The 15,622-nt window shown below is 39.7% G+C and overlaps 1 pseudogene; it reads right to left on the bottom strand.

Moving 5' to 3' along the window:
* Positions 1 to 1,100: 1,100 nt before the first annotated feature.
* The window catches only part of LOC149472874 (uncharacterized), a 53,046-nt pseudogene continuing 38,524 nt past the window's right edge, over positions 1,101 to 15,622 (bottom strand).

Raw genomic sequence — 15,622 nt, 5'->3', positions numbered from 1 at the left:
CCATGATTTTCTGCTCAAATGAAAGTTAACTCTGAAAATGGAAATGACAAAATATTTCCCAGGAAATTTACAGATCTCCATTTTGTTTAGCAGACATGGATGAGGTAGTGTCTCTGTTGGATCCTAAGAATTTTAATAGGATGGTGAAGCATCACCCCTGCCTGTATGATTTCAAAGATCCATCCTACAAGTCCTGAGTGAGGAAGTGAAGATTGGCAGCCAAGTGTTCACAAACTTGGCAGACTTCAATGCCACTGTGAAGGATGATAAAGGAAAGCTAAACCCATGCAAACCCAGCCCCGCCCACACACACGCACACACTGACCCAAGTGAGATTATATACCTATTTATTTATTTATCTATCTATATGTTTAAGAAATATCACTTACTAGACCCACCCATTATCTCTCTCCTATTTCTGTGCCCTGCAGCTGCTGCCAGGAGGAGGGATAACAAGGCTACATGGGGACACACAAGTAATAAGGTGTCAGCATGTCACAAATACATGAGGGCACTCTCTGAACCCTATTACTGGATATTGTATGGATGATGTAAACAAAAATATACATATATTTTTAAAAATACAAGACTTCTTATCAATAAAGCATTTTTTATTATTCAATACAGCTTAGAAGATTTATTGTTTTGTGATATATTGTTTTATTAACCAACAGATACATGGTAACACTTTACATGTTTGTCAAAATGTACAATTATTCAATTGCCCCCAGATGCCATGGAACCTGTCCTATTGGAGACATAAAGTAGGATGAAAATTGATCCCTAATATGTGTACATTGTCTGCTTCCTGGAACCTCAATCCAATGAGCTTTTTCCATATTGTGTATTAATGAGTCCTCAAACAAGAATCCAACAAGCTGTCTGACAAAGTTGTGCAGGGCACATGCAGCTTTAACAGCACAGATTGCATTTTGCATGTTCAAGAAGCGTGCAGAAGCTACCACTTGTTAGACACAATTTCAAACACACATCCAACAACTCTACATGCTCTTGTTAACTAATAATTGAACACTTTCTTCTGTAAAGTTAGATTGTGACCAAAGTAGGGCTGTAGCAGATGCTCACCCAGGGCAAAGACATCATCCCCCACAAAAACACTGGACAGGTAGGGTCAGTTGTGCCCAGGAGTGGACTGTTTTCAGAAAGGTCAAGTCTATTTTTATGCAGCATCTGTCCAAATGAAGAATGGCCAAAAATGCTTGAGTCAGAGCTGCTGCCATATGACCCACTATCAATATAATGAAAGAAATAATTAGCATTAGCCACTGCCAATAAAGCAAATTAAAATTTTTCTTGTAATTAAAGTATTGGCTTCAGCTGGCCATTGGCTTTATGATCCTGATGTGTTTCCCATCAATCGCTCCAAAGCAATTTGGGAAAATGCAGTATTGCCAGAAAATGCCAGAGATCTGCAACCATTCTTCTGTTGTAGGTTTTTTCATAACAACATCCTTCAACACATCCCAAATAGCTGAGCAGGTGTCATGGACTATGTAACATAGATTTTGCAGCCACAAAGGAGTAGTGTAGACTAAACAGTAATTGTCTGGTTGCCAGGTACCTACAAAGAAATAAATTGATGTTTTTTTTCAACAGTGGAGCATCTGATAGGCAAGTGGAAGAGTCTGTGGGATGCCTACGCTCAACACCAATGTCAGCTAAGAGAGTTTAGGAGTGGATCTGCGGCATATGCTCCAGCAGACTATGTCCATACCAGAGACTTGGAATTTCTTCGGTCAGTTGTGGCTTTGAAGAGCTATCATTTGTATGTATGTCATTTAAAAAATGAAAATAGCAACTTCTAACAAAGTTTTTAATTTTTTCAGTACAGAAAGCTGCTGGGACAATCCTGCTGAAAGTGAGGATTTGGATCCAGATGCAAGCAGTCAGTAAGCAGGTCAAGAACCTCTGCAGAGCCAAATGCCAACTTCAGCAAGCTCTACCTCTGGGGCACCTGTGGTAGAAGAAGAGTCCACAACCATTCATCCTCATGTACCTCCAAGACCAAACACACATGCAATGAGAAAGAGGACTTCTTACCCTTAATTTAACTGTATGCTGGGCATAATGGCCAGTATGTCGGAATGCATGAACACTGACTGACATCTCATGTGCACTTATCGGCAAGGAGGGCATTATGGAGAAGGTACCATCAGAACTCCAGGCAGACATGTTGGCAGGTACCATATGATATATTGGAACTTTTGTCCCTCCAACCATCACATATAGGTCCTCTGAACCTCCACCACCAGTTAGCCTCTATGTTAATTGATTGCCCCCCCGCCACATTCTTTAGACCCGCTCATCTGTCAACACCCCATTCTGCCCTCTATCATCTGCCAACACAATATCCTGCCTAACCCTCCTCCACTGCGAACACAGCATCATGCCCCACCATCATTTACCAACACAACATCCTGTCCACCCCCCCCCCCCCCAACACCATATCCTTCTAATTGACAGAATGTTCATCAAAATCCCCCTTCCTCTACCTGGTCACATTATACTCATGCATGAATATGGTGATGTCACCCAATGAGCCAGCCAACTCCCCACACACCTACCACCACTTCAAATTTGTTAGCTCTATTTCTTTTTTTATTGTCCCTTTTTGGGAACTTTGCATTTTTGGAGGTGGTCTGACCTTGCTGACTTCAATCTCATGGCCATTATGTCCAACATAAATTTAAATTCTGGGGAAGAACTACGTCTTGTTGTGTGCTTGCCCATGTGTGACCAGGACTGGAATTCATACTCCTGTATCCATCTGGTACTATTTCATGATGAAGTATAACAAGTTTTGGGAATGTGGAGCCTGTTGTTTTGCCTTATATGGTATTATTTTTTTAATTACATTTATTTCTATATAATGTATACTGTATATGTTGACAAAAAAAATCTCTTTCGAGAATTTTTCTTATTTTTGTACAAAGTAAAGTTTTACATTATTTTCGACAAGTGTATTTGTTTTTTATTTTATGCATATAAAAAAATAAGCATATTTGTTTCTTCATGTACCAGTTCTAAGAAACGTTTTTTAAAAAATAATACAAATTACCTCAGTGTGATGATTAGTTGTTCGACAGGAGGTATACTATGTGTCCATTCGCTGCAAATGACTGTTAAGTAAACCCAGAAACTCGTCAAAATTGTCAGAAAAAAGGGAGGTTTAGTGGACACGATAAGAAAGCAACAATGACAACAATCATAAATCAAAAGAAGTTGGACTAACCTTTTTATGGACATCCTGGTGTACTCAAAAAATGTATCTTCATGAGCATGTAGGTCACTGTTGATCCAGTATCTGCATGCCCTTCTCTTCCTCTCTTTTTCACAAAGCAAAAATTATGTAACAGTGGCTGTTGCCACAAAACACGCCATCCCATCATCACTTATCTTTGCAGAGCACGATACATCACACAACACAGCAAAGAACAGGAAGAACAATGAAAAACAGGAAGGAAGAGATTTCACCCAGGAGGCAGATGAAAAACACAAATAACATAGCAATAAATGATGAAAAAGATGATATTTTTTCCTATTAGCAAATAAAAAACTGCCAAAGCTCAAAAATTCCTGGAAAACACTGTATGAAAATGCGCAAAAATGTGCACAAATCAGGCACACAAAAAAATGCACGAAAAACATTCATAGTTGCTATGCTCAAGTGTGAATCCAGCCTAAATGGATGGAAAGAATTCATAAAGACATTCTAAACACCACCCTGGGAGAGGCAACATACAAGGTCCTTTCCCAGTGGTATTTAGTCCACTCCAGGTCTATCCCAAAGCTTCCCCTATTTGCTTTCGAGGCAGTGGACTGGAAGACACCATACTTCATGTATAGTGGACTTGCCCCAAGATACGAGGGTTGTGGACTAAAATATTTTTTCTCATCTTCTCCAACTTCCCCAATAACTGTTAACATACCTAAAAATGGAAGAATGGTACTCCTGAATTAACCAATTGCAGATATCCCTAGACCTACCCTGACTCTGATATTCTTTATGTTTTAGGTGGGAAAAAAGTTGATTGCCAAGGCATGGAAGTACTAAATTGTTCAAATAGCCGCCACTAAGAATATATTCTCCTGGATTTTGCTTTATGAGAAACTGGCTATCAGCTTACAAGATAAACAATCCAAATTCAAAAAGATCTGGGACCTTCTGCTCTGATATCTGCAGTCTACGGATAAATGTAGCGAAGTTAGTAGAGAGTAGGGGTCCGGCACTGAAGTAACTATTGCACACTGACTGTAAATTAATCTAATCATTACTTCCTTCTTCTCTCTTCTCTCTTTTTCTTCTTCTTCTTCTTCCTCTTCCCACATTCACTTCTTTCCCCTATGTTCATTGAATGTCCAATATGTTTTTTCATGGGATTCACATCCTGGGCCATAGGTCCCTATTGGTTACATTTATATGTTAATGTATGTTACAGTAAATTACCAGTGGGCTTCTGTACTCTTAAGCTGGATGGGGCCTTGACTGAGTCCTATCTTGCCAGGCTGAATGTGAAAACAAATTAAAAAAAAAATTTTCAACCATTTTTTTTTCTCATCCTCCACATCTCTTGTAACATTCTGCTAAAACTTTGTAACAGTACTGCTTGGACCTTGAAGAAGGGGACACTCCCGAAAGCGTGTCCTCAAAATTGTATGTTAATGCAAATAAAAAAGGTATCAGGGACAGTACTCAATTGTTTCTGTTTCAACCATGAGAAATCCAGAATGTCTGCACTCTTTATCAGGACTTCAATGTCATCCACAGTGCTTAAAGCTTGTCAACTAAAGCAGCCCAAATTGGTACCATGGTTAAGCATGATATCTAAAACAATACAATGGTCATTGAATAAATAGACATACTGTACGTGCTTTATACTAATGTCCACATATACAGTAAATATACATGTAATTATGTACACCTTGCCACATCTTAATTAAAATACTTTGCCATTCCAAAACTATCCAATACTGGGTTAACCATAGATAAGGCAGACAGGTGTTAGCAAAAAGGAGATCCAAGGAAGAGGATTGAAAACAATAGAAGTCAATACATCAAAACAGTGTATTTCCCAAATGGGAGGAGGGTGAGGAAATTGCAAATTTCTAGACAGTGGTGCGGCAGACAGGGCATCAGACCCCAGCTTCCTTTACCAACTTGTGGTAAATGGCTGGTCAAACTCACACCACCCTGTCACTGATAAGGACAATGACACTCTCAGCCTTACCCTGCACAAAGATTTTCCAGCTCGCAGGACCGCAACCAATGGCCAGCAGATTGGGAACAATTATTTCTGGGTTTGGTTACATGCACAGTTAACCCTTTACAACCCAATTTACTGCTAACAGATAATTTTATCGTGAATATCAACTTTCACACTAACAATTATTACTTATGAATATTGTAAATGCCTATAATATACACTGTCACCACAGACAGGAATATTCCAGAGATTTACAGTAAAGTAGTACTCTTCAAAGAGACAGGGATTCTTTAAGCTCTGTGTTAATGCATTGGAGACATTGTTGACAAGGAAAAAGAAGCAATAATGCAACAGAACAATAAAAAAGGGTTTAAAAGTGAAAATGCGTAACAAAATTCTGGTTCTGTGAGTTCAGCAAAGTCCAGTCAATGAGCAAGATGAATCAGTGGCTCTCAAAAGTCTTGGCTGAGGTTAAAAGGAGAGCTCAGGAGTGCTGATGCAGTCCCTCTTTTCCCATCCCTGAGGAAGGTGTGGACAGAAACGATCTAACCAGTTAGAAGGTCTGAGGGGTGACCCATGAGATGTGACAGTCTTTACCATCATTCAGCTGTCCCTCTGTCAGATACGGTTTTCAAAATGTATTAATATTCCAAGTATACCACATGTCATAATAGGTTTACAAACATATTATTGTTCAGTATGTAATTGTCATTACAGAGATACTAAACATATCAGTCAGATAGACAGGTCACCCAGGAGGTGGAAGGCATCTATTCCACCTCCTGTATACTGTATGACATCCTAGTCATGTGTGATATTTGTGAAATATGTGTAGATTTCGAAAGTGTGAATTGGAGAAGGGGTTTATTGCAGGTCAAGTAGGATATTTATCAGTATAGATCAGGCCTAAATGGCTTTTACAATATCAATTATCTCTGTGTACGACATATTCAGGCACGCCATATATGCCTAATGGGTTTAATTACCCTGAAGTCTATAGCATGACAGAACTGAAATGTTTTACAGTTCACAATAGGCTAATCCCAATTCCCTCAGTGGGAAGTGCGGATAACCTTTCTAGTTGTTTAATGTTAACAGACATTAAGATTATAAGCAAACCCTGATATACTACAGTGTTTCAATCCAGATCTCCTAGTAAGGCATTCAATTAGTCACTTACAGATTTTCTAATAATGGGTCTGGGCTAAGTACTGTAGGTGTTATAGCCTTACTGGAAAAGCTGGGTATTTTTAAGTCATCACCTGGGAGAGTGTCACTGGCTGTGGAGTAAGTTGGCTCTTGTATCCTCCTAAAAAATGTCATGGCTGACTTATGAATTATGAACAACACGGCTGCCCTGTGTCTTCTCACACAATTTCTGAGATGCCCAGGTTGCATTATCATCAGAAGTGGGGCTGATATGACCTGGTACAAATGGCATCTTCTACTGTCACATGACCAGTTGTGCATCATATACAGTTATAGCCAAAAATATTGGCACCCCTGTCAGATAATGCACCACTTTACCCAGAAAATTGTTGCAATTACAAATGTTTAGGCAGTCTCATGTTTATTTCTTTTGTTTGTATTGGTATGACTCAAAAAAGTGGAGAAACAAAAATCCAAATCTGACATGCAAAACCCCCAAAAATAGACTGGAAAAAATTATTGTCACCCTCAATTTAATATTTGGTAGCAAACCCTTTGAAAAAAATTATTGAATTCAATTGCTTCCTGTAACCATCAATCAGTTTATTACACCTCTCTACTGGAATTTTGGTCCAATCTTCTTTTTCCAACTGCTCCAGGTCTCTCAGATTGGAAGGGTTCCTTTTCCCAACTGCTGTTTTGAGATCGCTCCATAGGTACTCCATAGGGACTGAGATCTGGACTCGTTGCTGGCCAGTGGCATCTTATGGCACTTATTTTTGCAAATTAAAAGAAAATTTGCAGTTTCATGGTTTGTTGATTTACTATTTTCTACTGTTTTTAAATGTATTTATTTATTTTATTTTTTTTTGGGGGGGGCGCAAGTAACTGGTATTGCCTAGCACCAGCCCTGACGATAACCCTTGTGAAACCTAAATAATATAGCCTGTTAACCACTAATTTGTTATCTTTATTGTACCAATACTGTTGTTTCTTCTCCCTAACACTAAGTAAACCTCTTGAAATATACATTACCTCTTTACAAAAAATAGGTAAATATTAACTGTTCATTTTAGCCAGGAGGTATATTCACAAATAAAACAAAGATCCATTTAGTTCTCCTCTGTAGGAGCTCTTCATTGAAATCTTTCCCTTGTGGATTTTAGTGAATTCTAACCATTGCTAGAAACAGAAGACATTCTGCTTTAAATTTATTTTAAAACACAAAATGTTGTTTGCAAATTACTGTTTTCAATAGTGTAAGTATGATCATATATCCTTTTTAGAGGGAATGTTCTCTCTTCCCAATGTAATAGGATCCACAGGGACACACGAGCAAATAAATCATGACAACAATTTGGCAGTTTATAAAATGTCTCAGGTTATATCATTGCCCATTTAGTAACATAACATTTTTTTCAGTACAAATAAACTTGCAGCGGGCACATTCTCCACATTTAAATATGCCATGTGGACGAATATTACACAAGTAACTGAGGAGAATGAAAAATGACTAGGTACCAACCTATTACATAGCAAGGGGCCCTTTCTAAATATAGGGTAAGATGTTTAATCAATAAATTTAGAAACAAGTTTATCATTCAATAAAAAGTTCAACGTCTTTCCCAAATCATTCATAAGAAAATACTCTGGTTGCTGAACTGTTTAATTATTTGTGTTTTAACAAGATTTTAGATTGTTTATTTTAAAATAACAACAGTAATCTCAGATTTTCTTTAGCCCACCTCTAAGCATGTTTTAAATTTTCTACTATACCCCGGTGCCAGTAAGTGGCTCTGCAATTTCTTAGCCTCCTTTTCAAAATCTTTTTCTTCGGTGCAGTTACATTTAAGACATATAGACTGTCTTTTTGGAATGTTATGTGTAAATCTATGAAAACTGCGAGCACGTAAAATGCTGTTCCCATATTGGTGGGAAATACTTGTTTCCTATACAATCAGGTCCTGACCGTCCCAATTGTCTCCATAGGGATCAAGAGATGCAACTGATGAGCATAAAAGTTAGCCATAAAAAATAGATTATAATGTTTCATGTTCAAAACACTGTTCCACCCAGAGGTACAGGTTTGCATGCAACAAGTCATCCTCATCCTTCTAGAATTGTTAGCAAATATATCATATATTTTAAATAAGAGGATCACCTCTAAACCTGTGGACTCAGATGGTCATAGATCATCCTGCTCACATTGCTGCTACAGCTTTTCATTTCAGAAGCAGTTGGCTCTCAGAATCTTACTTTTGTGAGCTTGGGGGGGGGGCATAAAAGATGGGTCTTACCCAAAATGGAATTTTCAGAAAATCTCAAGTATTCCCCATTTTCTAAAGCCTGATCCACCAATTACAAATTCCTGTTTGTACTCCATCAACTCACTAGATGGCAATAATCTGCACCATTCTTTGTCAGTCAAAATTTTACTGCACATATCAATATACTTTTCCTTATCAAAAACAACCAGATTTCCTCCCTTAGCCGATGGTTTTGTATCAATTTTATCATTTTAAAATTTCTCAATGCCTCTTGTTGGACTGTATTCAAATTATTTCTGGACCCACTCACTGTGAGTGTCTCGATATCATTTTGCATGTCTCTGACAAAGTGATCCACACTAGCATTAATTTTTAAAGGAGAACATTTTCTTAAATGTATGAGAATATTGTTTTAGTGTTACATTTGCATTTTTGTCCCTTTTATCACCAACAATTATATAATCTACAATGGTTTCTTCCTCTTCTAATTCCATAAGAATTTTTTAAATTTGATGTGTACTGGGGAAGGAAAGATATGTGTGCTAGGGGAGGGAGTAGGGAGAGAAATGTACTGGAGGGGGGAGAAATGTGTTTTGGGGGGTTGGAGGGAGAGAGATATGCACTTGGGGAGGGGGAAGAGATGTGTCCTGGCGAGGGGCAGAGAGGTGTGTACTGCAGTAGGGAGGGGGAGATGTATACTGGGTGGGGAAGAAATGTGTACTTGGGAGAATTGAGTACTAAGGGGAGAGGTAAATTTGACCCCTGAACTGTATGTAATGCAGGCTTGCCTATACATTATGGACCCCATCCCCTGCACTTGGTGTGTTATGTACTCCTGACTTCTGCACTCTGTGTGTTATGTACTCCTGCCCCTGAGCTCTGTGTATTAAGTATTACTGACCTTTCCACTCTGTGGATTGCATACTCTGGACCCCTATACACTGTGCTGTATACACATATGACACCAGAACTCTGTGCATAGTCCTATCCCCAAGATGTACATACTCCTGACCCCCACACTCTGTGTATTACCTACTTCTAACCCTTGCACTTTGTGCATTACCTACTCCTGACCTCTGAATTCTGTGTGCTACATGCTCTTGACCTTGCACTAGGGACTCACCAGAGTACACACCACAGAACAGAACACCAAAACCATTTGGTGCAGAAAGGGTTGGAAAGGTCTAGAGTCCACTCTGATTCAGAGAGGCATAAATTTAGTGCTGAAGATTACACTCATGAGCTACCTGGGTAATGGACAAGGCATTACTTCAGTATGTATAGAGGGAATCAGTGGATGCCAGCCTATGGATTTTGGAGGTTGTCCTAGAGAAAAGCACTTGCTTCCAGTGACTGAAGCCTGTGTTGAAGTGAGATTTGGTAGTTGTAACTGTGGCCTTGGGGCTAGTGTAACAGTGCCCTGTGACCACGGTATGGTGCTCTCTATCCTGGATACAAGGGGAGAACACCACTTTGTCACAAACAGTTGGAGTTTTTGGAGTTTTATGCACCTTTGCGATAAGGCGCCCCACTGTCCAGAAAATCATTCTAATTGAGCATTGATGGATTTATTTATTTATACACCACTTTAAATTTTCGTAGTCCACACATGATATCTTGGCAAATACTAAATAATTCACAGAAAATGAAAGGGTTCAGTCAGTGTTCAAATTTCAGGTGTATAGTAAGCCCTAAAAAGAACAAATGATAAGTTATTGGTGTAGTTGTGCTTAGATCAGAGTTTTTTTGGCAGTATTCAACATGAGGGCCCAAAAGTAGAAGGAATCAACAATATTGGAATTTAGCCTGACTTACTGAGGGTTTTTTTTTACCAAAATTAACTAAGGATAGTTGAGCAATTTGTGTGGCTTTTTAAAATTTAAAGCTGTGCTACAGGCACAAAAACGTTCTTTTATATACATTCCTCAATAGCTGCAAAATATATAAATCCATTTGTGTGTATCAAATGTCTTTGCAAGCCCAATTATAACCTTGTAAAAGTAGAAGTGATATAATCACTGTGCTGCATATAGCCTGTGTGGAGAGCAAAGCTGTGTGAGGGACCCATCGAATCACACCCACTGCCTGCAGAAAACTAGAGGAAGGGGCAGATACAAGACCAATCACCCTGCACAAGGAGAGAGCAGCAGTGACTGGAAGCTCCTGTAATAGTCACATCAAGATTCTTTTCTTATCTCGAAGTTCAGTATTAGGAAGGTTAGAAATGGATACATCACTATGCCTTCAAAAGTGTACTTATAACCAAGACTTTCTTTTAGTTTTGGATGGAAAGGCTAGAACCACTGTCACGTTATACTGCTTTCTGAGTCTCTGTTAGAAAGATTTCCTCTCAATTTATATTCTGGGGACAACACTTTACTAGACAGAAAATGAGGGTGTGACAGGCTAGCACTCTGTCATTGTGGAAAGCAGCAGCTACTGCAGGTTCAGCAGTAAAAGGGTGCTAGATCAGCTGTAAGATTCAGTGGAGACAGGTCAAGATAGCCAGGAGGCTGTACTTTGCTTTGTAGCATGTGTGATGCTAAAAGTGCTAAGAAGGAAACCTGATGTAAGGGTGTTTGCTGAGGAATAAAAGTGAGTGGAAAGCCCTTTAAACTCACATTGGCAATTGGACTTGAAGCTCTACATTTGATGCTTAATTTTCACAAGAGGAAACCTGCAACATGGAAACAGACAACAGTAAAAAGCTGCCAGAGGCTCTAGCAGTCCTCTACCTGACACTTCTGGATGTGTTGAATACTGTGTCCCCCACTGGATACTGCATGCAACAGACTGCTATGTCACTATAGTACACAATAATGATGGACAGCAATAGGGAATAACCATGGAACCCAGTGGAGGACACACTATCCAGACAGATACAGAATGTTGCAAGCTGGCTTTGCTTGTATAATTCATATGGTTTTTTAATTCCTTTATTTCTTTCTTTTCTTGGATTTTGTTGGCCAATTTATTTACTGTGTTTGAGCCATTAAAATTTGTATTGGGTTGGGTTGGTAGTGCCGCATTAAAAACTGTTTTGTACCAGTAACATAATTTGTGCGGCTTCGTAAAAGGAACAAATTGCAAAACAAATTGCACTTTAAGTGAGTTACAAACTTCCTTAGTTTCCAGATGGAAAAACAAATGTCGGTTACTATAAAATTAATGGATCCTGGATCTTCTTTCACCGTGCTCATAATGACTATGGATAAGCTCAAAGTTAAGTCCAAACACAAGTTACTGTTTGGATGTTGGTCCAGACAGCTGACTTTTTACTTGTTCACTGGTAGCCAAATTCATTGTACTGTAGTAGTAGAAATCTTCATCCTATACAAGAAAGTGGCAGGTGCCAGTATCCACCACATGCTTAGCAACCAGTGACACCACCTTGCTCCATTCATCTACTGGCTGGGTATCCCTTGCCATGTAAACATAGGAGCAGAGTTAGTGTGACATCACTGATCATGCACTGCTCAAAAAAATTAAAGGAACACTTTTTACTCAGAGTATAGCATTAAGTCAATCAAACTCCTGGAAAATTGATCTGGTCAGTTAAGTAGCAGAGGGGGTTGTTAAGCAGTTTCAGCTGCTTTGGTGTTAATGAAATTAACAACAGGTGCACTAGATGGGCAGCAATGAGACGACCCCCAACCAAAACAGGAATGGTTTTACAGCTGACATTTTTTCCCTACTCATCTTTTCTGACTGTTTTTCACTAGTTTTGCACTTGGCTAGGGTTAGTGTCACTACTGGTAGCATTAGGCGATACCTGGACCCTACAGACGTTGCAAAGGCAGTCAAACTCCTCCAGGGTGGCACATCAATACGTGCCTTTGCCAGAAGGTTTGCTGTGTCTCCCACCACAATCTCAAGAGCATAGAGGAGATTCCAGGAGACAGGCAGTTACTCTAAGAGAGCTGGACAGGGCCATAGAAGGTCCTTAAGCAATCAGCAGGACCGGTATCTGCTCATTTGTGCAAGGAGGAACAAGATGAGCACTGCCAGAGCCCTACAAAATGACCTCCAGCAGGCCACTGATGTGAATGTCTCTGACCAAACAATCAGAAACAGACTTCTTGAGGGTGGCCTGAGGGCCTGACAGCCTCTAGTGGGCCCTGTGCTCCCTGCCCGGCACTATAGAGCTCTATAGAGCTCTATAGAGCATTTGCCATTCAACACCGGTATTGTCCGGTCTGCCACTGGTAACCTGTGCTTTTCACAGATGAGAGCAGGTTCACCCTGAGCACATATGACAGACATGAAAGAGTCTGGAGTAGCCATGGAGAGCATTATGCTGCCCATTTTGGTGGTGGGTCAGTGATGGTCTGGGGAGGCATATTCATGGAGGGATTTACAGGCCTCTACAGGCTAGACAATGACACCCTGACTGCCATTAGGTATCGGGATGAAATCCTTGGACCATTGTCAGACCCTGCGCTGCTGCCGTAGATCCTGGGTTACTCCTGGTGCATGACAATGCCTGGCCTCATGTGGCAAGAGTATGCAGGCAGTTCCTGGAGAATTGATACCATTGAATGGCCCCCATGCTCACCTGACCTAAATCCAGTAGAACACCTCTGTGATATCATGTTTTGGTTCATCCAATACCTCCAGGTTGCACCTCAGACTGTCCAGGAGCTCAATGATGCCCTGGTCCAGATCTGGGAGGAAATACCCCAGGACACCATCCATCAGGCATGCATACAAGCCCGCAGGGGCCATACAAACTACTGACTACCATTTTGAGTTGCTGCAATTAAATTTCAGCAAAATGGACTAGGCTGCTGGATCACTTTTTTCACTTTGATTTTCGGGGTGATTTTGAATTCACTCCTCTGTTGGTTGATAATTTTCATTTCCAACAAATGATGGGGCATCCTTACATTCCTAACACATTACCCAGTCCATATCAGTATAGATATCCAGCATGGTATTTTCCCCATTGAGATCTGATATGTTTTCAAAGTGTTCCTTTAATTTTTTGGAGCAGTGTATATGACCAAATGGCCACAATTGGGCAATGACATTATTCAAATATGACCGTGGCTATATTTGGTCAATGAAGTCACCTAGAAGGCTCTGCCCCTTTGTTTACTTTAGTGGGTTTTGATGGGGACCGGGAGCTGTCATTTGGCATGAGTGAAGCAATGGGATTGGACATGACAGTGCTTTTTTTTCTTTCTGTGGGTAGATGGGCAGTATACATTTTGATTGACATAGATCTGCATTTCTGGATGATGTGATTGTTGATTAATTTACATCACTGGGCATTTTTATTGTTTTATTTTATTAAAGAACTCTCAAAAACTGTATGTGTGTCTACTTAATTTTCACTTTTTTGTGTGAATAAGAAGGGTACTATGATGTATCCCTTAATTATTGACACATAACTGGGGACCCCCTTATTGATAAGCCACCCCACTTGTAGATACCCACAGCCACTAGGCCAGCATTGTGGGGAAGAGGCTCTTGCCCTTGACAACATGGGAGCACGATGCTTTGCCTGTTGACGTTCATGTGTTTAAGGATGCTGTACAAGCACTTTAGTTGGGGCAGAGGCTCACTTTGATATTTTTGCCATGGGTGCCAGAGAACCTTTGCACTGCCTACAATTAAACATACTTAAAAAAAATGTGATGCACTGTGTGTTCTGACACCTTTCTATTGAAACTAGCATTCACTTTTCAGCAATCTGAGCTACAGCAGCTCTACTATCACAAACCAGCCTTCAGTTCCCCCAAGTGCAACAGTGAGCCTTGGCTATTCATGACCCTGTCACCAATTCACTGGTTTTCTTTCCTTGGACCACTTTGGTAGGTCCTAACCATTGCAAACTGGGAATATTCCACATGAGCGCCAATTTTGGAGTTGCTCTGACGTAGTCATCCAGCCATTACTATTTGTTCCTTGTCAAAGTCTCTCAAATCCTTACGTTTGTCCATTTTTTCTGATTTTAACACATCAATATCAGGGACAACATGTTTACTTGCTGCCTAATATACCTTGCCCACTTTCAGATGCCATTGTAGCGATGTAATCAATGTTATTCACTTTACCTGTCAGTGGTCATAATGTTATTAATGATCAGTGTATATACAGTTTAGGGATCTGGAATGTGTGTGATAAGTACAAATAATATACTATAGGTTTAAATCAAGAATGGCATTAGTCTCCATTATTGATTTGTATATTGACTGGAGATTAAAGCCCCAGAGTCGTTTAATCAAATCACAAAGTTATTCATGGATGCACTTTTTCAGGGCTCCTACACTTAGGAAGCCTGATCCAATGATCAAGCACAGGTGAACATTTTGAACGAAAAGAAAAACATAATTTTATTTCTGCTGGCACTTCACAGCAATGCTACAGATGTGCATTGGCAAAATACTTCAGTGATTTCTGGCAACACATATACAGTACTAACCATCTGGCCTTTTTAACAGTCATCAAATGGGAACTAATGTGATGTTTTATTATTGTTGTTAGGTTGATGCAAAAATGTCAGTTCTATGAAAGGAAGAGATTTTATTCTGAGAGCTATTGCAATTGTTTATGTGTTATTTGTTTGCTTTTGTTTCATGATAAAGTATACCTGTCATTAAAATGAACCTCATATAACAAACTAAAAGCTAAGATAAACCTCCTAATGTGCATGTACATAGCTTTTTCTCCATAGAACTTTACCTCAAGGACCCTGAAGCTCCCAGGCATGCTCAGAGGTTTCAGCTAAAGGTCAGTCGCATTCTTTCATTACATTTGGATATATGTAGAGGATGGGTGCCAAACCTCTTGCTAGCAATTGCATTATTTTCATACTGGGCATTCCAAGTTCATGCAAAGGTGAAGACTCTAGGGTCCATTTACATTTTTGAAGTGTATTAATGCACTTGCATTAATGCATGTTCTAACTTGCAATTACAAGCATTGCATTAGGGCAGCCCATTAAAAATAATAAATGCTGCCATTGCATTCTGTGTG

This window comes from Staurois parvus, unplaced genomic scaffold (genome assembly GCF_062004578.1).
Source record: "Staurois parvus isolate SC_StPar_1 unplaced genomic scaffold, SC_StPar_1.0 ptg000019l, whole genome shotgun sequence".
In the NCBI taxonomy this organism is placed as follows: domain Eukaryota; kingdom Metazoa; phylum Chordata; class Amphibia; order Anura; family Ranidae; genus Staurois; species Staurois parvus.
Note: the sequence above shows the minus strand (reverse complement) of the source record. Positions and strands in the feature narration are given on the sequence as shown.